The 24,294-nt window shown below is 49.5% G+C and overlaps 1 long non-coding RNA gene across 1 annotated transcript in view; it reads left to right on the top strand.

Moving 5' to 3' along the window:
- Window positions 1-24,294, top strand: part of LOC309333116 — a 185,890-nt gene that overhangs the window by 68,397 nt on the left and 93,199 nt on the right. The window lies entirely within an intron of this gene.

Here is a 24,294-nt window from a genome sequence, read left to right as displayed (position 1 = left end):
AAGGAGAGTCCACCTAAAATCCCTACACCAGGCAAAGGCAAACTCAGCCCTCCAGCTGTTTTGGGGACTACAACTCCCATCCTTCCTAGCTAACAGGACCAGTGGTCAGGGATGAGGTCTGGAGGGCCGAGTTTGTCTATTCCTGCCCTACACTGCTGCCTGTGAGAATTTCACCAGCATTTCCTCTGCCCTCTGGTTTTCAAACACAGCCTCTTTCCCCCCTCATTCATTCACAGAGCATCATCAGGAACAAGACATGGGATAAATTTCTGGCAATGTCCTATAGTTTGAACACTCACAAAACCTTTGAGTGCAGAGGAGGGGCAACGAGGCTTCTGGAACCTCCATGTGTGTTGTCTGGGCGCAGGGAGCCCCTCCCTCTCAAACAAGATGAGAGGCGCCCCCTCCCCATTTTGTCATGGCAACAACTTCCAAAAACGATGGACCTCCTGCTGCCCATTTCCAGCCACACAAGCACTGCTTCGCTCAGGACCACCCCCAGGGAACAGATTACTCCGCGGCGCTCGGCTGCGAGGCTGATTGTAGTTGACAGTGACGGGTGCCTGGCAGGGACAAAGCTGAGGTCAACCTCCCAAAGCTTTGATTTAACCGCAGTATGGGGCTGCCCTCGGATTTGAAAGGCGGTCTCCTGCGTGAGCTGCCATGGCCGGCTGCTACTGTGAAGCGAGCCCACCCAGGGTATATTTGCTCTGAAATCAAAGCAAAGTGTTCTACCCACATCCAGGCTGAATGGCGGGGAACGCGGCTTCCTTGCACTGCGTAATTCTATAATAAAGGACACTCCGGCGTCCTTCAAAATCCAGATCAATGACAGTTAAGGAGGTAAAAAGACTTGTCTTTAACGCAGTGGCTGAGGAATTCTCTTGTGCTGCGTTTAGGGCCTTGCCTGGGTTCGACATGGATGGAGCAGAGATGTTTTCCCTCTCTCGTAACGCTAGAAGTCTTGGATATCCGGGGAAGCTGATTTTTGGAAGATTTGGGAGAGTTCACGCAGCGTGTGCATAAATTATGGAACCGGCCACCAACTTGGATGGCTATAAAAGAAGATTGGAGAAGAGAACAGAAGATGCAGGACACCTTCTGATGATTTTATGTGTAGCGCTTCAGGGAAATCGATCCCTCCCACGGTGGCAACCAAGAAGCAGAAGACCTTACTTGGAAAATCAATACAACCCAGGTTGTTAAGAAAGCCCAACGGAGACTCCATCTCCTCAGAGCATTGCTGTGCTGGTCCGGGGGGGGGGGAGGTTACCGTGGGGCGAGGTCCAGGACCTGAGTTGAGGGTCAGCAGATGGTCCTCCTCGGGTGAAGCGGGGTCCACAGCGGGAAGCCGGGCAAGGACAGGAACTCTGGGGGAAACAGGACTGGGTGCTGGCTGAAACAGCTCATCAACGACGTTGCTCCCGCAACCTGGGACTGGGCTGACTGGCCTTTATCTTCTCTGAGGCCAGGGGTGGTCCCGGCCCCCAGGAGACCCGCCTCTCCTGGCCTTAAGGCGAGCACTCCTCCTGGGAGAAACCAGTTCCCTTTGCCTCTCTGTCCTGAGCCTCTGCAGTTCAGGAGAGTTTGAAGGGTTACTGGGCCCAGGGGGAGACTCACCTGCAGGCACTGAGTCCTCAACCACCTCTGGAGCCAGAGTGGAATCACCTGGTGCCTGCTCCTGAGGATCCGGCACAGGTGCAGGCGCTTCAGAATCAAGGCCCTGCCCCAGTTCAGCTGGCCCTGGAGGCGGGGACTCCTGCGCAGGCTGGGATTCCTCCGGTTCAACCTCTGAATCGGATTCCCAAGCCATCACAATTGCGAAAGAACGATGTCAATCAACATTTGATGACCTCCTTCTACCGGTCCACAATAGAAAGTGTCCTTTCATACTGCATCACGGTGTGGGACACTGGTTTGACATCAACGATAGGAAGTGCCTACAGAGCGTGGCAAATACAGCACAAGATATTATGGGCTGTCCCGTGAATCCGCTGGATGACATTGAGGAAGAACGTTGCCTCAGGAGAGTGAGGAAAATTCTCAGGGATGATTCACACTTTCTTGATCTCCTGCCCTTGGGCAGAAGATATAGAAGCATGATTAGTCGCACCAACAGGGTAAAGAACAGCTTCTATCCGTGGGCTGTTAGGCTGCTGAATGAAAAGATAACAACAGGGCAACTGGCTTTCAGGTTTGGTGAGTGTGCGTCAGTAAACAAGGGGAATTAAGACTAAGACAGCTGAGTGGGGGGTGCTCATGTAATCTCATTGTATACAAGTTGTACAAGTGACAAAGTATTTCAATAAACAAGAAGCGTTCTTACCAAGCCTTTTATTCAGTATTCACAGAGAGAGCCGTCTCTCTTAAATAATGTGCTGGTCCTGGGGGGTTACCGTGCGGCGTGGTCTAAGTCCAGTCCGAGGTCGAGGGTGTGGTATGGAGGCTGTCCATCAAGGCTGAAGCTGGGTCCAAGGCAAGGAGTCGGGTGAGGTCAGGAACTCTGGCAGAAGAGCAGGACAGGGTGCCGGCCGGAACAGGTTACCAACAATGTTGCACCCGCAACCTGGGACTGGGGCTGGCCGGCTTTTATCTGCCCCAAGGCATAGGGCGGCCCCGGTCCACAGGTGACTTGCCTCTCCTGGCCTGGAGGCGAGCCCTCCTCCTGTGGGAACTTAGTTACCTCTGCCTCTTAGCCCTGAGCCTCTGCAGCTCAGGAGAGGCTGGAGGGTTCCCGGACCCAGAGGCAACCTCAGCTTCCCCTGATGGGGCTGAGAGTGGAGCACCTGCAGGCAATGGGTCCTCCATCCCCTCAGGAGCCAGAGCAGACTCAGCTGATGCCTGCACCTGAGGACCCAGCACAGGTGAGGACCCTTCAGGTTCAAGCCCCAGCCCTAGCTCAGCTGGTCCTGGAGGCAGGGACTCCTGTGCAGGCTGGGATTCCTCAGGTTCAGCCTCTGAATCCGATTCCCAGGCCATCACAGATAATGGCGTTGCTCCAAGTAAAGTCCCACCTCCTCCTTCCCTCCTATTCTACGCCCTCCCTGTGTTGGCGAATCTGAGCTTCCTGCCTCTGAGCTTTCTGTTCTGCTACTCTCAATGCACGCCTGGTCCTGGGAGAGGGGTGGGGTCAGGAATGGTTTCTAGAGACACTGAGTCTGTCAGCTGTTTCTCCCTTGCGCTTTTTCTCCCTCCTGCTCCACTCCCAGCTTCTCCCCTCCGCCGTCTCTGAACTATGACCTTCTGCAAACCACTGTTCTAATTCAATATTGTCCTCCTCTTCTCTGGAAGGTTGGGAGGGGGCGACCCCCAACATTCCCCCTCAGTCCAGTCCCTGACATTACGGCATAAAGGCCACAGTAGATTGGAGGTCACAATATGAAATGTGAAAGGTAACCAGCTTCAATGTCTGCTGGAATCTCGTAGGGCTGGGAATGTCCCCTGGAGGGGGGAGACTCCACCAGGCAAGGCCTCCTCCCACCCTCTGCTTCTCAATGTGTATTGTATTATTTTATCTACTGTGGCTTGCCGGTGTTTTATTGATTATAGTTTAGATATTATTGTAACTGTTGAGTGGGTTTCTGTTTAACTTTTCTATGTTATTATTATTTTATACGCTTTCTAACAGTGGCGTAGCGTGGGTTATCAGCACCCGGGGCAAAGCAAGTAATTTGCGCCCCCTAACCCATGGATTTGCGCCCCCTAACCCGTGGATTTGCATCCCCTAACCCGTGGATTTCCCTAACCCCCAGATGTTGCGCCCGGTGCGGCCGGCCCCCCCTGCACCCCCCACGCTACGCCACTGCTTTCTAATGATTGTTGAATGTTACTTTTCTGATGGAGGTTGCCTATTTTAAAGTTATGTTTTTTTATCACATTTTTGTATTGCATTAGATTGTTATAAGGTGTACATTTTTTGTTTCTCCTGCTTGTAAACCGCCTTGAGTATTGTAAGATAGAAAGGCGGTATGCAAATTAAAAATGATGATGATGATGGAGAGCTGCTGCCAGTCGGTGCAGGCAGTCCTGAGATAGATGGGCCAGTGGCTTCTTATGTCCCTGTTTCAGGCATTCCTCATATGCCTTTCCCCCCCTCTGTGGATTTTGGAGAGCTGAGCCACCCTGCTTTTACCTCTGAAGTGGCCCTGATGGTGGAATGGGTTTATGAATGAGCACTTGAAATTGACATGGGGTGGGCACAAACTGGTTTGTTTATTTGTTGCATTGAGACCCCACCTTTCCCCCCAATGAGCTGCAATGTGCAAAGTTCTCCTCTTCCTCATTAATTCCCACAGCAACCCCGTGGGGTAGATTAGGCAGAGAGGCGGCGATTAGCTCGCAATGTCAGCCAGTGGGCTTCATGGATGTATGGGGATTCGAACTCGGGTCTCCAGGGTCTCAGTCTAGCACTCTAACCACAATGCCACACTAGCTCACTGATCTGGCTATCCCTTTCCCCTATGTAAGGGCCTATGAGACAGCAGCCTTATTTCCCAAGAATGTTTTGCTTGGACCGGTTTTGGGGGCTTTCTAGGATTATCAAATTGCACAGAGGCCTTGGAGGCATGCCAGATCTCACCTCCCAAAGAGCCCGGCTGCTCCGTGCAGCGTCCAAGAGCGGGGAAGTCTGATGGAGAGGATGATGTGTGTTTTCTGCATGACCAAATACCTGCCCTTTCAGTTTCACCCCCCAGTGCGGAACAGCGTGTGCCTGCATATATTTTCCAAGGTTAGGGTTTAGGTTGAATTTACGAACCATTTCCCACCAAAAAAAAAAAAGTCTCGAAGTCATTTGCAATGAGAATAAAACGCAGCGATGGGAAGACACGAACACACTGAAAACATAGCCAGAGTTAAAACAGTCGGCGGTCGGTGCTTGCTTCCTAATGCCCAGAAAAACAAAAATACAGTGGTGCCCCGCAAGACGAATGCCTCGCAAGACGAAAAACTCGCTAGACGAAAGGTTTTTCCGTTTTTCGATGCGCTTCGCAAGACGAATTTCCCTATGGGCTTGCTTCGCAAGACGAAAACGTCTGGCGAGTCTTGCGATTTTTTCCCCTCCCCCCCTTTTTCTAAGCCGCTAAGCCGCTAATAGCCTCTTAGCCGCTAAGCCGCTAAGCCTTTAATAGCCGCTAAGCCACTAATAGCGTTAATCCACTAAGCCGCTAATAGGGTTGCTTCGCAAGACGAAAAAGCCGCTAGACGAAGAGACTCGCGGAACGGATTATTTTCGTCTTGCGAGGCACCACTGTAATGTCTCTTCCTGGTCCTAAAACATTGACACAGGGGGTGAAAGGTGGATATCCCTAGGGAGATAATTCACTAGATGGGGAGCTCCTATAGAAAAGGCCCATTCTCTAGTCTAGGATCATTCAGTTAACCGTGTTGTCAGCAACTCAATTAACTCAAAGAGGAGGGCTCGAGGCGTTGCTTAGCAACCAGGCAAGGTGGCATGATCTCTAGTGAGGTATGTGACTCAGATAGGTGTTGGCAGGGGCAGAGGTGGCAGTGGGGGGGGGTAGCTGCATCACCTTCTTGTTTCAACCTAGGCAGTGAAATGGGTTCATACCCACCCCCTGCAAAGCAGGTTGCGAGGATCCCTGCACACCCTCTCTTACTTGTCATGCTGATACTGAATTGGTTTAAAAATACCATAGGTAGGGAACGTAAGAGTGGCCTCTGAATCTTTGCTGCCTCCATAGTTGGAGCTGTTTGCAAACCTCCCACCCCCGCGCCCAAGGCTGAAGAAACAACGCTGTCCAGGGTTGTAAAGACTGCGGAGAGAATAACTGGGTGCACTCTTCCCACCTTGGATCAAATCTATGCTTCCAGGTGCCATAAGAAAGCGGCAGAGATAGCGCAGGACAGTGCGCAGCCCGGAAATGATCTCTTTCAGCTTTTGCCTTCTGGAAGAAGGTACAGGGTTATAAAGATTAGGACTAGCCGCCTGAGAAACAGTTTCTACCCAAATGCGATTTTGGTTTTAAACGCAGTGTAAGGAGTCTCTATGGGATGCGGGTGGCGCTGTGGGTTAAACCACAGAGCCTGGGACTTGCCAATCAGAAGGTCGGCAGTTCGAATCCCCACGACAGGGTGAGCTCCTGTTGCTCAGTCCCTGCTCCTGTCAACCTAGCAGTTTGAAAGCATGTCAAAGTGCAAGTAGATAACTAGGTACCACTCCGGCAGGAAGGTAAACGGCGTTTCTGTGCGCTGCTCTGGTTCTCCAGAAGTGGCTTAGTCCTGCTGGCCACATGACCCAGAAGCTGTACGCTGGCTCCCTCGGCCAATAAAGCGAAATGAGTGCCGCAACGCCAGAGTCGGCCACGACTGGACCTAATGGTCAGGGGTCCCTTTACCTTTACCTTTAAGGAGTCTCTATGGGAGTATATTGTATTTAATTATGGGGTATGAGAGTTTTTAGGGGGCTAACCAGGTTGGGATAGCAGGGATAGCAGTCTTGTTGGTTTTTGAATGTCTTACATAGATTTTTCAATTTCGTTGTTCTGTATGGGACAATGACAATAAAGATTATCATTCTCATTCTCGTTGACCGTGAAAACCAGGTAAGGAAGACATAGCTCAGTGGTGGACCTTCTGCTTTGCTTGTGGAAGTTGACCCAGGTTTGATCCCTGGCATCTCCAGGTACGGCCAGGGTAGAGTGGGGGAATCTTGTCTCTCAGAACCTTTGAGTCAGCGTCGACTTCCTACGCCAATGCGTCTTTGGGTTTTGGAAAGGAAAGGCAAGATCTGCTTGGAGAGTTGGATTCCCTGGCTGCTCACATCATCGCCGGCGCGATTCCATGCCAACATCAGCACATTGGAGCATCTGGTACCAGTTGCACCATGCCAAGGGTTTCGTAGGTTTGTAGCATTTGCAGCAGGCAGCAGGTGGAGGGTGGAATGGCAGGGCTGGGCTGGGCTGGCGGCGTGGGCAGTAGACTCTCACACCCCTGCTTCCTGTCACCCTTTAATCCTGCCTGAGAAATGTGCCTGAAATCGGAGACCTGCAGATTGCCCAACTCTCTGAGGCAGGAAGAAAGACCATGGGGCTCTCCAGATGTGGATGAACACCTGAATGGGATGGGAGAGGCAAAGAAGCTTGTGGTGAAGACACCTGAGCAGGCAGTGGCCCAAGGTAGGAGAGGGAACTGTGACCCTCAAGGCCAGGCACAAGGCAAACTCAGCCCTCCAGATGTTTTGGGACTACAACTCCCATCATCCCTAGCAACAGGAAGAGTGGTCAGGGAAGATGGGAGCTGTAGTCTCAAAACATCTGGAGGGCCGTGGTTGCCTACGCCTGCTCAAGGCCTCTCAACCCCGCCCTTGGAACTCCCCCCCAAAGGCCACACCCCTCACTGACCCAACTTTGCACCTGTCTGGAATGAGTCCTTGAACTCTGATCGTGTATCTTGCTTGTGTGTGTGTGTGTAGAAAGTGGCTGTTTGTTGGCATCCATCGTTTTCAAGAGACAATGGAGTGTGTCTTCAGGAATGGGCTTCATCAATAGGAGTATAGCATCTAGATCAAGGGAAGTAATAGTGCCACTGTATTCTGCTCTGGTCAGACCTCACCTGGAGTACTGTGTCCAGTTCTGGGCACCACAGTTCAAGAAGGACACTGACAAACTGGAACGGGTCCAGAGGAGGGCAACCAAAATGGTCAAAGGCCTGGAAACGATGCCTTATGAGGAACGGCTAAGGGAGCTGGGCATGTTTAGCCTGGAGAAGAGGAGGTTAAGGGGTGATATGATAGCCATGTTCAAATATATAAAAGAATGTCACATAGAGGAGGGAGAAAGGTTGTTTTCTGCTGCTCCAGAGAAGCGGACACGGAGCAATGGTTCCAAACTACAAGAAAGAAGATTCCACCTAAACATTAGGAAGAACTTCCTAACAGTAAGAGCTGTTCGACAGTGGAATTTGCTGCCAAGGAGTGTGGTGGAGTCTCCTTCTTTGGAGGTCTTTAAGCAGAGGCTTGATGACCATATGTCAGGAGTGCTCTGATGGTGTTTCCTGCTTGGCAGGGGGTTGGACTCGATGGCCCTTGTGGTCTCTTCCAACTCGATGATTCTATGATTCTATGATTCTATGATTCTATGCTGTATTAGCAGCACCGAAGCGACCTCCCCAGGGCACAGGTCTGGGCAGTGTGTGTGGAGGTCCTGGGCTGCCCAGGTGACAAGACCCACCCCCGTCTCGGCCTCCCTGAAGTGGTCCGGAGGAAAGCAGAGCAAGACACTTGGGACCAGGTTGGCTGCAGGAATCGCCGGAAGGAGACATACAAGGCACCGTCCAACCAATTTAGGGACTCCACTCCACTCCTGAGCCTTTTCTTCTCCCGAAGATATCTCGCAAGGCAGCGGAGGTTTGGGGTCAGAGTTTTCCTTCTCTTAGATGAGAGACAAGCCCCATCTGCCCCTCACTTCCCTCTGCAGAACCCCCCTTGCTGACTCTTGGACCCAGTCTTGGTCTCGTCCGCTCGATCTGCCAAAGCCTGTCTTCACATGAGTCCCTAACTCATGGAGGGTTTGAGATTCACTGGCTACCCTTACTTGGTTTAGTCATCCAGTCAAAATCATTCTTGGGGTGTGGCGGCTGTTGCCTGCTGACAGCTTCTAGGAGCCACAGGTGAGAGCTGAGTGCAGGATGGGGACCAAAGGTGGACAAACTACCCAGCCAATTGGGCGCCTGGGGTGGTGCACGTGCCCTGTGCCCAGGGGCGGGGCCAGCTGCCCACAGGGCGGGCTGAGCCACAGGACACTCCGTAGGGCCTGCCTGCCTCCCCCCCACTCAGCCGCCCTAGAGCTGAAGGGCAGGGGGCAGGCGGACCATTTGGGGCAGCGCGAAGCCTGCAGGCACCCAAGCCATCACGTCACTCCCAGGAGAGATACGTGGCTTGGACGCACTGCTGGCCCCACGGTTAGTGCCGCCCGGCATTTTGTCACCCCCCTCAGTGGTGACACCTGGGGCGGCCCACCCCCACAACACACCCCTTCCTCTGCCCCTGAAAAATACCCCAGAAGGAGAATGACTTGTCCCCCACAAGAGGTGCTACCCCTTCCCTAACACACACACCCGACACCCCATCTTGAAACTAGCCTATTGTATAAAGGTGAACTTTACATTTGTGGCTTTTTGCCTCTGGCCCTGTGCACTAGTAGCATGGGGCCCTTGAAAGGCTGCCCAGGAGGGGGATGTGGACCCCTTCGGATGAAATTAGTTCCCCACCCCTCCCCTGTGTGTCGCGTGGTGCTGTCTAGATGCCTATTCTGGGCTCTGATTGCCATCTGAACCACCGGTCTGTCCACAGAAAGCCACACATCTCTGCTGGGGAGGACAGCAAGGCACTAATCATGCCCGGGGCAAATGAATAGACTTTGGCGCTGCTCAACTCACTCCAATGCACTTCCAGAAACAACATCAGAGAGAGCGAGAGAGCGCAAGGAACCAATGGCCAAGGATCCTCGCGTGATGGGGTCGCCATTGTGGCTTTAGTCCTACGGTACGTTTCTCATGCTCCAACAAGATGAGGAACATCCGGAAAGGGATCTTGCTCAGCCTCCTTTCAGGCCAGAAGACTCCTCTCTAGTAGCCACCAGGCCAGCTGGCGCAAATAGCGTCGCACTTCCTTGCCAAGACATGGAGCGTAGACATTATGCATCATTCATCCAGCGACGTGGCTGGAAAGAAGGTGCTGGTGTTGGTGGAAGGAGAAGAGATCTGAATTGAAAACAGGCTGGCGCTTCTGTCTGCATGTGTCTGCATAAAATATTCAGGAAAGCGCCTGCTGAGTCCTCTTCCTCCTTGTACATTCAGAAACAGGGAGAGGGTTTGGGGAGGGTTGCGGGGAGAAGGAAAGAAAATGGCAGTTGATGGGCACCATAAGCAGGCCAACAATGGGGAGGGAAAGGTTTATTTCCCTTGCATACATATACACAGATTGGTGATCTCGATGAAGCATGAGACCTATGCTCAGAGATCCAACTGGGCCAAGTTCAAGGTGTCACTCTTAGCATATAAAGTCCTCAATAGCTGGAGTCTACCAGCGAGATCCGCCTCATGCCACACGTGTGTGGGTGGCGCTGTGGTCTAAACCACTGAGCCTTTTCTTGGGCTTGCAGATCAGAAGGTCGGCTGTTCAAATCCCGCGATGGGGTGAGCTCCCATTGCTCTGTCCCTGCTCCTGCCAACCTAGCAGTCGGAAAGCACACCAGTGCTAGTAGATAAATAGGTACTGCTGCGGCAGGAAGGTAAACGGCGTTTCTGTGTGCTCTGGTTTCCATCACAGTGTCCCGTTGCCCCAGGTTTAGTCCTGCTGGCCACATGACCTGGAAAGCTGTCTGTGGACAAACGCCGTCTCCCTCAGCTTGAAAGCAAGATGAGTTTGCACCCCATAGCCTCCTTTGACTGGACTCAACTGTCAAGGGGTCCTTTACCTTTATCTTTACCATTTATATGTGCCCACTCAACCACTTTGACCTGCAGAACTGGCACTGTTGCAGCCTGCCACATAATACCTGCTCTGCATTTGTAAGAAATAGATCTTTGGCTTGACTTTGAACTGTGCCAGATGCTTGTTGGAACAACAACGGTTTGAATATTGGCAGGGCACAAGCTTGCGAAAATCTATCATTTGCCTGACAATAAATGTTGGAAATGTAAAGAGACTGAAGGTACATTCTTTCACCTTTGGTGGACGTGCCCAAGGATTAAGGCTTTCTGGGAGATGATCTATAATGAAATGAAAAAGGTATTTAAATATACTTTCCTGAAGAAACCAGAGGCCTTTCTCTTGGGCATGGTCGGCCAATTGGTGTTAAAGAAGGATAGAACTTTCTTTATGTATGCTACAACAGCAGTAAGAATACTTATTGCAAAGTATTGGAAGACACAAGACCTACCCACCTTGGAAGAATGGCAGATGAAGGTCATGGACTATATGGAATTGGTGGAAATGACTGGCAGAATCCGAGACCAGGGAGAAGAGTCGGTGGAAGAAGATTGGAAGAAATTTAAAGACTACTTATATAAATACTGCAAAATTAATGAATGTTAGATTGATGTTGGAATGAAGTTAAGTGGTTTTAGCAGCAATGTTACAAAGGAATATGTAAAAATGGATTGTTATTAGGTGAGAATGTAAAGTTATAATACATCAAGGTAAAAGATTAAGATAAAAACAAGGAGGGAAAGGATTTGCTGAATTAACTAACTGAATTGGAATACAAAAAAGGGAGGTGTGAGGAGGTCAGAGAAACAAGCAAATGAAAAACAAGACATGAAAAGATTGATTTGTTTTTATTTTGTATTTTTTCTTTCTTCTTTGTTCTTTTTTTTCCTTCTCATTTTGTAACCTTTTTGAAATTTTTTGAAACTTCAATGAATATCTTTAAAAAAAAGAAAAAAGAAAAAAAAGAGAAATAGATCTTTGGCTTGACTTTGAACTGTGCCAGATGGTTTGAATATTGGCAGGGCACAAATTCTCTACATAATACTTTGATACCTATTGATACCATGCAGGCCCTTTGCTGTATTCCTTTCAGCACCTGCAGATGGTCTCCGGCGGGCTAGGGACAAAGGTGAGAGCTGTTTCCTAGTTCTGCTGGATCTCTCAGCGGCGTTCGATACCATCTACCCTAACATCCTTCTAGACCGTCTTGAGGGGCTGGGAGCTGGGGGCACTGTCATACAGTGGTTCCGCTCCTTTCTCCTGGGCCGTATTCAGAAATTGGGGGGGGGGGTATGAGTGTTCAGACCCCTGGGCTCTCACTTGTGGGGTGTCTCAGGGTTCTGTCCTCTCCCCCATGCTTTTCAACATCTATATGCAGCCGCTGGGAGAGATCATCAGGGGGTTTGGGCTGGGTGTTCATCAGTATGCGGATGATACCCAGCTCTACCTCTCTTTCAAATCAGAACCAGTGAAGGCAGTGAAGGTCCTGTGTGAGTGCCTGGAGGCGGTTGGAGGATGGATGGCAGCTAACAGATTGAGGTTGAATCCTGACAAGACAGAAGTACTGTTTTGGGGGGGACAGGGAGCGGGCGGGTATGGAGGACTCCCTGGTCCTGAATGGGGTCACTGTGCCCCTGAAGGACCAGGTGCGCAGCCTGGAAGTTATTTTGGACTCACAGCTGTCCATGGAGATGCAGGTCAATTCTGTGTCCAGGGCAGCTGTTTACCAGCTCCATCTGGTATGCAGGATGAGACCCTATCTGCCTGCGGACTGCCTCGCCAGAGTGGTGCATGCTCTGGTTATCTCCTGCTTGGACTCCTGCAATGAACTCTACGTGCGGCTACCTTTGAAGGTGACCCGGAAACTGCAATTAATCCAGAATGTGGCTGCCAGACTGGTGACTGGGAGTGGCTGCCAAGACCATAGAACACCGGTCTTGAAAGACCTACATTGGCTCCCAGTACGTTTCCAAGCACAATTCCAAGTGTTGGTGCTGACCTTGAAAGCCCTAAACGGCCTCGGTCCAGTATATCTGAAGGAGCATCTCCACCCCCATCATTCTCCCCGGACACGGAGGTCCAGCGCCGAGGGCCTTCTGGTGGTTCCCTCCCTGCGAGAAGCCAAGTTACAGGGAACTAGGCAGAGGGCCTTCTCGGTAGTGGCACCTGCCCTGTGGAACGCCCTCCCACCAGATGTCAAAGAGAACAACAACAACCAAACTTTTAGAAGACATCTGAAGGCAGCCTGTTCAGGGAAGCTTTTAATGTTTGATGTATTACTGTATTTTAAGATTTGGTTGGAAGCTGCCCAGAGTGGCTGGGTAAGCCCAGCCAGATGGGCAGGGTATAAATAAATTATTATTATTATTATTATTATTATTATTATTATTATTATTATTATTATTATTATTTAGACAAGCCTATCTAGATGTTTAGGAAGCTTGCATGAGCCTTAATTTGTTTCAGTCTCTTCTGTTGTTTTAAATTATGATTGTAATTTATATTTAATGTTATGCTTTTATTTTTATTTTATTTTTTGTAAACTGACTTGAGGTTTGTTCATTTGTTCCAGCAACCAAGCGGTATATAAATTTTATGAAGTATAAATAAATAAATATAGCGCTAACCGGGTCCCATGATAATAATGAAGAAATATCGGGCATCCGTGCCGGACTATGTTGGAAAGGCTTATTGGGAGAAAAAAAATGCCAGCAAGCTGGAACAGGGATGTTAGAAAACAAACAAACACGCATAGAAATTAATCCCGGCCCTCGCTGATAATGGATTCAAAGGGGAAGTAATGAGGGAAGCCGGGAGGAGAGGCAGCTACAAACTTATGAGCATCAAATCTTTACCGAAGGCCCTCGTGTTTTTATGGCTGAAATCAATCTTGCATCTTGTTGGAGAGGAAAGAGATTCGCTCCTCTGTCTTTTTAAGCCAGATGCTTGGAGTTTAATGTTCTCAATGAACAGTCTCACGCAGTGGGCGATTCTCACCTCACATTTACAGCTCCCACATTAACTCTGGCAGTCGTCTTCCTTCTCCTCTCTTTGCGCAAGCACGGCGGGAGGTGATGGGAGGGGGGTTAAGCGACTGCTTGTATCTGTCTGCTCCCCACTCCTTGCCCATGCTGAGAAGTCAAGTTTCATCTCCTGTGCTTTATTCCTCGTTGCCAGCAGACTCAAACCCGCTGGAAGTGCAAGCAAGCAACGAATCAGGGTGGTTGCATAGCCGGTGGTTAAGTTCAGTGCGTTTCAAAAAAAAGCCCAGTCTTCCACTCTGATGCAAAATGGCATCCAGTTGTACACAACTGAAGGCAGCCCTTTATTGGCTAGTTTTTAATGTCTGACGTTTTATTATGTTTTTATATGTACTGGAAGCTGCCCAGAGTGGCTGGGGAAACCCAGACTGATGGGCAGGGTACAAATAATAATATTAGGGACATGGATGGTGCTGTGGTCTCAACCACAGAGCCTCTTGGGCATACCGATCAGGAGGTCGGTGGTTCAAATCCCCGCAATGGGGTGAGCTCCCGTTGTTCAGTCCCAGCTCCTGCCAACCTAGCAATTTGAAAGCATGCCAGTGCAAGTGGATAAATAGGTACCGCTGCGGCGGGAAGGTAAACGGCGTTTCCGTGCGCTCTGGTTTCTGTGACGGTGTCCCATTGCGCCAGAAGCGGTTTAGTCCTGCTGGCCACATGACCTGGAAAGCTGTCTGTGGACAAAGGCCGGCTCTCTTGGCCTGAAAAGCGAGATGAATGCTGCAAGTCGCCTTTTGACTGGGCTTAACCGTCCAGGGGTCCTTTACCTTTTTACCTTTTAAATTATTATGATTACAGTGGTACCTCGGGTTGCATACACTTCAGGTTACATACGCTTCAAGTTACAGCTTCCGCTAACCCTGAAATAGTGCTTTAGGTTAAGAACTTTCCTTCAGGATGAGAACAGAAATTGTGCTCCGGAGGAGCGGCAGCAGTGGGAGGCCCCATTAGCTAAAGTGGAGCTTCAGGTTAAGAACAGTTTCAGGTTAAGAACGGACCTCCGGAACAAATTAAGTACTTAACCCGTGTTACCACTGTATTATTATTATTATTATTATTATTATTATTATTAGTATTATTAGTATTATTAGTATTCTGCAATTTCTACGGGGTTATACGCTCTGTATTTATTACCCCTGCTATGAAAAAATCTCCAAATGAATCCGAATTTCAATGTCTAAAATCCCTGGTAGAGGACAAGGATCCTGAGATCACGTTAAGGGTAGCCAAATTCTGTGTGATTGCCGTAAAACTTAGGGAACAAGCTGTGCTATCATAATGATTAAGGCCTTAAATGATAATTTTAGGTTATATGTTAGTGACTAAGTTTTAATTTATATATTTTTTTAACTGTTGCTATATCCGTATTGTCCCTGTTATACCTAATGGCAAATTCAAATGTATCCCTATCATGTTTTATGACTTCCTTGATATTGTATGTGGGCTGGAACTGGTCTGTGACCAAAATAATAAAATTCATTCTTCTTCTTCATCATCATCATCATCATCATCATTATACAAACATGGTGACTGGATGGAAATGAGTGTTGTGAGGCACCAGCCAGGAAACCCCAGGGAAACTCCAGAGAAGGGAGACTCAGAGCCAGGGATTGGGTGGTGGAAACACCAATGTAGCCAGAGGGACAGCTACCCCCCCTCAAGTAAATAAATAAAAATATATAACTAACTAAAAGGGACGTGGATGGTGCTGTGGGCAAAACCTCAGCGCCTAGGACTTGCCGATCGCATGGTCGGCGGTTCGAATCCCCGCAGCGGGGTGCGCTCCCGCCGTTCGGTCCCAGCGCCTGCCAACCTAGCAGTTCGAAAGCACCTCCGGGTGCAAGTAAATAAATAGGGACCGCTCACCAGCGGGAAGGTAAACGGCGTTCCGTGTGCTGCGCTGGCTCGCCAGATGCAGCTTGTCACGCTGGCCACGTGACCCGGAAGTGTCTGCGGACAGCGCTGGCCCCCGGCCTCTAGAGTGAGATGAGCGCACAACCCTAGAGTCTGGCAAGACTGGCCCGTACGGGCAGGGGTACCTTTACCTTTACCTATATAACTAGCTGAGGTTCTGTCCCCCTAACATAAAGCCTGCCCCCAGCATAAACCCTGGTTCACTCATGCCAAGGAGATGTCAGAGGGGGAGGACTCAGAGGAGGTGCTGGGCGCAGGGGCGGAGGAAGAGGGTGCAGTGGGGGCGGTCCGCCCCGGGTGTTACCACTGAGGGCGGGTGACAAAATGCCAGGTGGCATTCACTGCGGGGCCAGAAGCGCGACCAAGCCATGCGTCTCTCCTGGGATTGGCGCAGTGGCTTGGGTGCCCACAAGCTCTGCGCTGCCCCAAACAGTCTGCCCGCCACCTCCCCCTCAGATGTAGGGCAGCTGAGTGGGGGGAGGCAGGCAGACTCCTCGGAGGCCCCACGGAGCATCCTGCCCCTGCTGGCCCTGCCCATGGGTGCAGGGCACACGCGCTGCCCCAGGCACTCGATCGGCTTGCTCCACCGCTGGCTGGGTGCTGAGAGGCAACAGGGTTTAGTGAGCAGGAAGAGCCATTGAAAGACAGCAGTTGAGACTTCAGCAGTGGTGGACTCATAATCTGGGGAACCAGGTTCGCGTCTCCGCTCCTCCACCTGCAGCTGCTGGGTGACCTTGGGCCAGTCACACTTCTTTCAAGTCTCTCAGCCCCACTCACCTCACAGAGTGTTTGTTGTGGGGGAGGAAGGGAAAAGAGAATGTTAGCCGCTTTGAGACTCCTTCGTGTAGTGATAAAGCGGGATATCAAATCCAAAGTCTTCTTCTTCTCCCTTCCCTCCTGGTCGCCAAGAACGTGCAGAGTAATGAGAACAGCAGAGGTCAAAGATGGGCAGACACAATTTGAGGTTGCTTGTGAAACATCTGGGAGAGGAGGACCCATAGAGATGGTGGAAAGGAAGGACCTTCTTTTAGAGCTCTTTTAGAACTAGGGAGCTTTGGAAATAATACAAGAATTTGGTCAGGTGGCAGGTTTTAAATTGAATAAATCTAAAACTATGGTTTTAGAGAAAAATTTGACAACAGCAGAGAAAGAAAGGTTTCAGGAAGAAACAGGTTTAACATTGGTGAAAAAAGTGAAATACCTAGGGGTAAATTTGACTTCGAAGAATGTAAATTTATTTAAAGATAATTATGAGAAGTGTTGGTCAGAAGTGAAAAAAGATCTTGAAATTTGGACAAATTTGAAGCTTTCCTTACTGGGTAGAATTGCTGTTATCAAAATGAATGTATTGCCTAGAATGTTGTTTTTGTTTCAGATGTTACAAATTATTGATAAAATGGACTGTTTCGAGAAGTGGCAAAAAGAAATTTCTAGATTTGTCTGGCAGAGCAAAAAGCCCAGAATAAAATACAAAATTCTTACTGATGCAAAGGAAAGAGGGGGGTTTGCCCTGCCGACCTTAAGTTATATTATGAAGCAGCAGCTTTCTGCTGGTTGAAGGATTGGCTACTTCTTGAAAACACAGACATTTTAGACTTGGAAGGATACGATAATGTCTTTGGGTGGCATGCATATCTGTGGTACGGTAAGGCTAAAGTTTACAAAGCATTCAAAAACCATATTGTCAGGAAAGCATTGTTTAATGTCTGGATGAAATATAAAGATTTATTGGAAAATAAAACCCCTAGGTGGCTCTCACCTATGGAAGCAAAGGCCCTGAAAAAGCTTAACATGGAATCTAATTGGCCAAAATATTGGGAAAGCAGGAGGGAGACAAAGTGAAATTGCAGAGTTATGAGAAACTTAAGGATAAGGTGCGAGACTGGTTACATTACTTTCAAGTAAGAGAGGCCTATTATTCGGACAGGAAAATCGGTTTCCAGGTGGAAAAATCAAAGTTGGAAACAGAATTGTTAGAACCCAATGCTAAGATATTGTCAAGAATGTATAATCTGCTGTTGAAGTGGAATACTGAGGATGAAACAGTAAAATCTGCTATGATAAAATGGGCACAAGATGTTGGTCATAACATCATGTTTGTTGACTGGGAACAGTTGTGGACCACCGGTATGAAATTCACAGCATGTAATGCCTTAAGAGAGAATATTATGAAAATGATATATAGGTGGTACATGACCCCAGTCAAACTTGCAGAAATCTACCATTTGCCCGATAATAAATGTTGGAAATGCAAAGAAACTGAAGGGACATTCTTTCACCTCTGGTGGACGTGCCCTAGGATTAAGGCTTTCTGGGAAATGATATATAATGAACTGAAAAAGGTATTTAAGTATACCTTCTCGAAGAAACCAGAGGCCTTTCTCCTGGGTATGGTCGGCCAATTGGTGTTAAAGAAGGACAGAACTTTTTTTATGTACGCTACAGCAGCAGCAAGAATACTCATTGCAAAGCATTGGAAGACGCAAGATCTACCCACCTTGGAAGAATGGCAGATGCAAGTAATAGACTATATGGAACTGGCTGAAATGACCGGCAGAATACGAGATCAAGGAGAAGAGCAGGTGGAAGAGAACTGGAAGAAGTTTAAAGTTTACTTACAAAAACACTGTAAAATTTTTGAATGTTGAGGACATTGAAAAGGAAAAGAAGGGGTTCTAGTGATTAAGTTAAACAAGAGCACAAAGGGAGGAACTAAGAATGAAAATGAATAAGAACGATCTTGCTAACCTAATTACTACATAGAATACAAGATCGGGAGGCGGGTGGAAGTAAGGAAAATAAGATTTTGAAGGTTATATTTGGAAAGTGAGTGTTTTCTTTTTATATATATATGCTAAAATTTCTTTTTCTTTTCTATTTTTGTCTACGATTTTCTTACTTTTTTCTGTTGTAATGTTTGTTTTTTTATGCTTTTTTGTGCAAAACTTAATAAAACATTATAAAAAAAAAAAAAGGAAAGGAAGGACCTTCAGTCCCGGCAAATGCTCTGTAAAGGCAAGACCTGCTGGGAAGTGTTGCTGAGTTGTTAATAAAGAGTTAACTTCACTGACAGCGGAGTCTTGCGTCTTTCGTGCTGACGTGCACCTGACTCCAGCCCTGACAGCTGGATGAAAAGCTGCTTCTTGATATCATCACGTGTGGTTATGGTATATAACCTTTCCCGCCCCGACCTGGCCACAGTGATCCATACGACGGTCACCTCCAGGCTTGACTACTGTAATTCGCTCTACGTGGGGCTGCCCTTGAAGCTGACCCAGAAACTCCAGCGGGTGCAGAATGCTGCAGCGAGGCTCCTCACGAGGTCTCTGCCATGGGAGCAGATTCACCCAGTGCTTTTCCAGCTGCACTGGCTCCCAGTGGAGTACAGGGTCAGATTTAAGGTGCTCATTTTGACCTTTAAAGCCCTATATAGCCTAGGACCCTCGTACCTACGGGACCGCCTCTCCCAGTATGCCCCACGGAGAAACTTAAGGTCCATAAATAGCACACCCTAGTGGTCCCGGGCCCTAAGGAAGTTAGATTAGCCTTAACCAGAGCCAGGGCCTTCTCAACACTGGCCCCGGCCTGGTGGAACACTCTGTCTCATGAGACCAGGGCCCTGCAGGATCTGATTTCTTTCATCAGGGCCTGTAAGACAGAGTTGTTCTGCCTGGCCTTTGGCTTGGAACCAATTTGATTCCCTCCCTCTCTTTCTTTTTCCTTTCTCCTCCTGTGATGAGGCTGTATTTTAATATTTTAATGTTTCAATATTTTAATGTTGTATTTTAATCTTGTTTTTAAGTTGTATTCATTCAACTTGTTTTTATTATTGCTTGTTAGCCACCCTGAGCCTGGCCTTGGCTGGGGAGGGCGGGGTATAAATAATAATAATAATAATAATAATAATAATAATAATAATAACAACAACAACAACAACAACAACAACAACAACAACAACAACAACAACAACTCAAGAGGTGTCCAAGTGCACGGCGAAGAGGCAAACCACTTTCCAAAATAGGTAGCACTAGGGAAAGTGCCCTGTGCCAAAGTCGGAACATTGGGTCCCTGTAGCTCAGTACTGCCAGCACGGACTGGCAGCAGCTCTCTATGGTTTCACACCAGGAGTCTCTCCCAGCCCTGGAGACTGAGCCTGCAAAACAAACGCACACATAACAAACGACACACCACTGAGCCACAGACTTTCCCCACAATCAACTGGGGTTCTATTTCCATGATGGGCGAAATACCTGCAAGGTGTTGGGCCTGAGGACAAGATCTGGGGGAAGAGCAGGCAGAACCAGATAAGTGCTGGAGATGTAAAGAGGCGGAGGGAACGTTCTTTCATATGTGGTGGACTTGTAAAATGGTAAAAGAGTATTGGGAAATGATCTATAAAAAATTGAAAAAAAAAATGTTTCAAATTACTTTCTGCAATAAACCAGAGTCCTTTCTGTTGGGGATAATTCAGACTGAAATTCCCAGGTGTCAGAAAATGTTATTTATGTATGCAACAACTGTGGCGTGTGTTTTGTTGGCCCCCCAAAATGGAAAAGGAGCGAAGTCCCAACTAAAGAAGAATGGCAACTTAAGTTGACAGAATATGCACAACTCGCATATAGAATAAGAGAACAAGAAGAACACACATTCAAAGAAGATTGGAAAATGTTTTTTGAATATGTGGAAAATAATTGTGGACAGCGGAAAGCGCTGGCAGCATTAAGATAAATTCAACAGTGTAAATAAGTTTTGATGGATGCAATAACGGAATACTGATTGGTATAGTTTTTGTAAAATATGCAGGGATTTGTGATATGCAAAATGAACCATGGAAAGAGAAGAAGGGAAGTCGTTGGTATCTTAAGGATGTAAAATGAATATTCTAATTTAATTAAAAATTATATATATGGGGGTAGAGCCTCAGTCTGCGCCTCTCTTTTTGGGGAGTGGGGAAATATCTGAGACTTGGCACAGGTAGGCAAGCTAGCTTCAGTTGCTGTTCGCCCTCCCTGTAAACAGCTGTCGGCCGCCGTGCAAATTTATAGTTTTGTTTATTGTCATCGTCGGACATCTGGGCTTTAATCTTCCCAGCCGAACGGAGCTGGAAAGGGCACTGGGATGATAATGGCCTTGCGACTCAGCTAGGAGGCTGTCACGGACGATGGAACGGGCAGATGGACAGCGCAAAAGGGGTGTGCGCGCACAGAAATCAATGGCGTGTGTGTGTGGAGGGGGAAATAGTAGCATTTCCTGGAAGAGGTCCTTGCAGAGAGAAAAGGTGGCTGGACTTGATTGAACCAGGCAGCAATGCAAATGCACTTCTGCTCAAATGTGTGTGCATGTCAAGTGGAGGTCAGGTGTGATCATGTGTTATTAAGACTCTCCCCCCCCCCCGGAGACTCCATTGCTGGGGCCATCCTTGCAGGCCTCTGGCAGCGTCTGGTCCGGCACGTTTCCCGTTGTGCGGTTATTTATTTGCCTAATGCGTCTCGAACAGCAGAGCCGAGAAGGCGCCTATCTCAGCGCCAGCTGTTCCTTGTCATCACCTGCCTCAGAGCTCCTTTTAAAGAGCAGCAACTAAATCACAGCTCGGCCGGGCGGTGCTTTTTTTATTTAACGGAAACGGTTGCACGCTGTCTCCTTCTCTCGTTCCCAGCAGCGTCCAGGCGATGGCTATAAACTCACCCACGTGGGCACAGCCAACCAGCCAAGGCCTCTGACGCCCACAGACACCGCCGGTGGAGGACTCCGAACAAGGGCTCAGCCAAAAACGCACTATGGCCAGTGGCCGCGAGGCCTTGCGGACCAAGGCTGTGGGTTCGTCATCCAGAGAGAAATACCGTATTTTTTGCTCTATAAGACTCACTTTTTCCCTCCTAAAAAGTAAGGGGAAATGTAAGGTAATGTAATGTAAGTAAGGGGAAATGTAAGTAAGGGGAAATGTGTGTGCATCTTATGGAGCGAATGCAGGCTGCGCAGCGATCCCAGAAGCCAGAACAGCAAGAGGGATTGCTGCTTTCGCTGCGCAGCGATCCCTCTTGCTGTTCTGGCTTCTGAGATTCAGAATATTTTTGTTCTTGTTTTCCTCCTCCAAAAACTAGGTGCGTCTTGTGGTCTGGTGCGTCTTATAGAGCGAAAAATACGGTAGCTTTCCCCCCCTGCTGATACAGTCATACCTCATGTGACGTCTGCTTCATGTTATGTTCTTTCAGGTTACGTCCCGCGGCAACCCGGAAGTACCGGAAAGGGTTACTTCTGGGTTTCGGTGCTCGCGCATGCGCAAAAGAATGTCACACGCATGCGCAGAAGTGGCGAATCGCAACCCACGTGTGTGCGGGCACCGCTGCAGGTTGCGCTCTTTTCATGTTGCGAACAGGCCTCCGGAACAGATCCCGTTCGCAACCAGAGGTAACACTGTACATCCCCACCACTGACCATGCTCCTTTCTCCTTACCCTTTGGTGTTCACAGACGGCTGAGTGGGGATGGGCTACTATCAGGGCAGTTCAAAAGAAGGAGGCAGCACAGAGTTAGACTGTGGAACTCCCTTGCACAGGGTCAGGGAACTGCCATCAGAGCCAGAGGAGGAGGAGGGAAGGCTCCAGAGCGATGCCGGAGAGGGTCCCAGTAGGGGGAGAGGCAGCCCAGCTGCTGGGGAAGGAAATCAGCGTAACACCAGGAGAGAAGGAGGGCAGATGGGGGAATCAGAGAAAAGGCACCAGGACTCTTCAACGGAGACCAGTGGGGAGGGCACGAGTACTCCGCTGCCCACACCCTCCCTGCGCAGAAGACTTCCGCGCAGGGAGAGTAGGAGGAGACTTGGCGTCAAAGAACTTTTTTGCTGGAAGAAGTTTAAGAAACGCCCACTGGCGGATTCTGCCAGCGACTGAGACAGCCACGAAGTGAAGGGCTGTCCAGACAGAAAGGGTTCAACCAGGCAACCAAGCCAAGAGTGGTGGCAACTTACGCATGAGCAACCCCCTAGAACCATTACACACAGGAAGCAGGGATGGCCAACAGCACAAGGTGGCGTTAAAAGAGGATTTGGAGGAGAGGGCTGCCGATGGCTAGTGGTCTGGATGGCTCTCCTCTGCTTCAACAGTCAGAGGGAGGGAAAGCTATTCCTCCCCCAGTTTCAGCAAGATCAGAGAAAACAAGGTAGAGTCCTTTTAAATGACTTTTATTCAATCCGAATAGAGTGTGATGGCCTGGGATTCCGATTCAGAGGCTGAACCGGAGGAGTCCCAGCCTGCACAGGAGTCCCTGCCTCCAGGGCCAGCTGAACTGGGGCAAGGCCTAGATTCTGAAGCGCCTGCACCTGTGCCGGATCCTCAGGAGCAGGCACCAGGTGATCCCACTCTGGCTCCAGAGGTGGTTGAGGACTCAGTGCCTGCAGGTGAGTCTCCCCCTGGGCCCAGTAACCCTTCAGCCTCTCCTGACCTGCAGAGGCTCAGGGCAGAGAGGCGAAGGGAACTGGTTTCTCCCAGGAGGAGGGCTCGCCTTAAGGCCAGGAGAGGCGGGTCTCCTGGGGGCCGGGACTGCCCCTGGCCTCAGAGAAGATAAAGGCCAGTCAGCCCGGTCCCAGGTTGCGGGAGCAACGTCGTTGTTGAGTGCCTGTTCCTGCCCGGACCCAGACCTGACTCTCCAGTGCTCCTGTCCCTGCCCGGCTTCCTGCTTCGGACCTCGCCCCGCTCCTTGTGGACTGATTCCAGGCTAGTGACCCAGGACCGGACTTTGACTACGCCAACGGTAACCTTCCCCCGGGATCAGCACATAGAGAGACAAAAGAACGCAGCAAGCCTTAACAATGGCGTTGCTCCAAACTGGGTATCTTCTCCCTCCTTCCTAGCAACAGCATCTTCCCTTACAGTGGCCACTCAAGGTCAAATGCCTTTGATTCCGTTGTTCCTGCACTCTCAACGAACGTCGCGTTCTGGGAGAAGGGGGATCAGAAATACTCTCCAGTGACGAAATGTCATTTGGCTGGCCCTCTGCAGTTCCCTTTCCTCCTTCTTCCAACACTGCCCAACTTCTCTGTGTGTCTGTCTCTGAGCTGCGACCTCCCTCAAACTCCTCGAAGCCCTGCTGTCATCTAGTGCTGCCTCCCCCCTCTCCTGCAGCGTCATGAGAAAGGGGGTGATCTCCACCACTCCTCCTCCATCTCACCCTCTTGAGTCCAATCCCTTGGGGCAGGAGGGAAAGGTAAATCAGAGGCAAGTTGGCTTAGGAGGGCAGAGGGACACAGCTGGGGAAGCTTATAAGTGGTGGCTTCGCGGGTGGTGCTGTGGTCTAAACCACTGAGCCTCTTGGGCTTGCCGATTGGAAGGTTGGCGGTTCAAATCCCCATGACGGGGTGAGCTCCCGTTGCTCGGTCCCTGCTCCTGCCACCCTAGCAGTTTGAAAGCACACCAGGGCAAGTAGATAAATAGATATAGCTGTGGCAGGAAGGTAAATGGTGTTTCCGTGCACTCTGGTTTCTGGCTGTTGACACTGAGGCCATCCCAGGACCTCAATACATGCTGCCCAGGCTTGCACCCTGGAGAGGTCACTTCGGTGCTGCTGATGCAGCGGTTTGGCTTCATCCCTTGAGGCACACTCCATTGTATCTCAAGACAGCCCAATGCCAACAGCCCAACTGCTGGCTTCCCTTCAGCCGACTCGCTTGTTGTGGTTCTTGGTGTGCGTGGAGGGGAGGGCAATGCCACCAGCTATAAAGAAAAGGGGAAAGGACCCCTGGATGGTTAAGTCCAGTCCAAAGCGACTAGGCGGCGCTCATCTCGCTTTTAGGCCAAGGGAGCCGGCGTTTGTCCGCAGACAGCTTTCTGGGTCATGTGGCCAGCAGGACTAAACCGCTGCTGGCGCAACGGGACCCCGTGATAGAAACCAGAGC

The sequence above is a fragment of the Podarcis erhardii genome, assembly GCF_964252035.2.
Source record: "Podarcis erhardii genome assembly, chromosome: 18".
NCBI lineage: Eukaryota > Metazoa > Chordata > Lepidosauria > Squamata > Lacertidae > Podarcis > Podarcis erhardii.
The sequence above is the reverse complement of the archived record's forward strand: the minus strand, read 5'-3'. Positions and strand labels throughout refer to the sequence as shown.